Source organism: Sinocyclocheilus grahami, unplaced genomic scaffold (genome assembly GCF_001515645.1).
Source record: "Sinocyclocheilus grahami isolate Dianchi unplaced genomic scaffold, SAMN03320097.WGS_v1.1 scaffold1485.1, whole genome shotgun sequence".
Taxonomy (NCBI): domain Eukaryota; kingdom Metazoa; phylum Chordata; class Actinopteri; order Cypriniformes; family Cyprinidae; genus Sinocyclocheilus; species Sinocyclocheilus grahami.
Window position 1 is genome coordinate 86,576 of NW_015506664.1, and position 288 is coordinate 86,863.

A 288-nucleotide genomic window follows, 5' to 3' on the forward strand; every position below is an offset into this window, starting at 1 on the left:
ACGATCGAAGCCCTCCTGCGAGAGTTTCACCAAACTCAGTTACCCAACCTAGACCTCTTCTGTGGAGAAAGAGACGCGATTCCGTGTGACGTCTGTGATGAACACATCACATTTAAAGCCGTGAAGTCCTGCCTGATCTGTCTTCTGTCATTCTGCGATGAACACCTGAAGCCTCACCAGTCTATGGCGAGATTCAAGTGCCATAAGCTGGTGAGTCCTGTGGAGAAGTTGGATCAGAGAGCATGCAATACGCACGGCAGACCTCTGGAGCTCTACTGCAGACGTGAC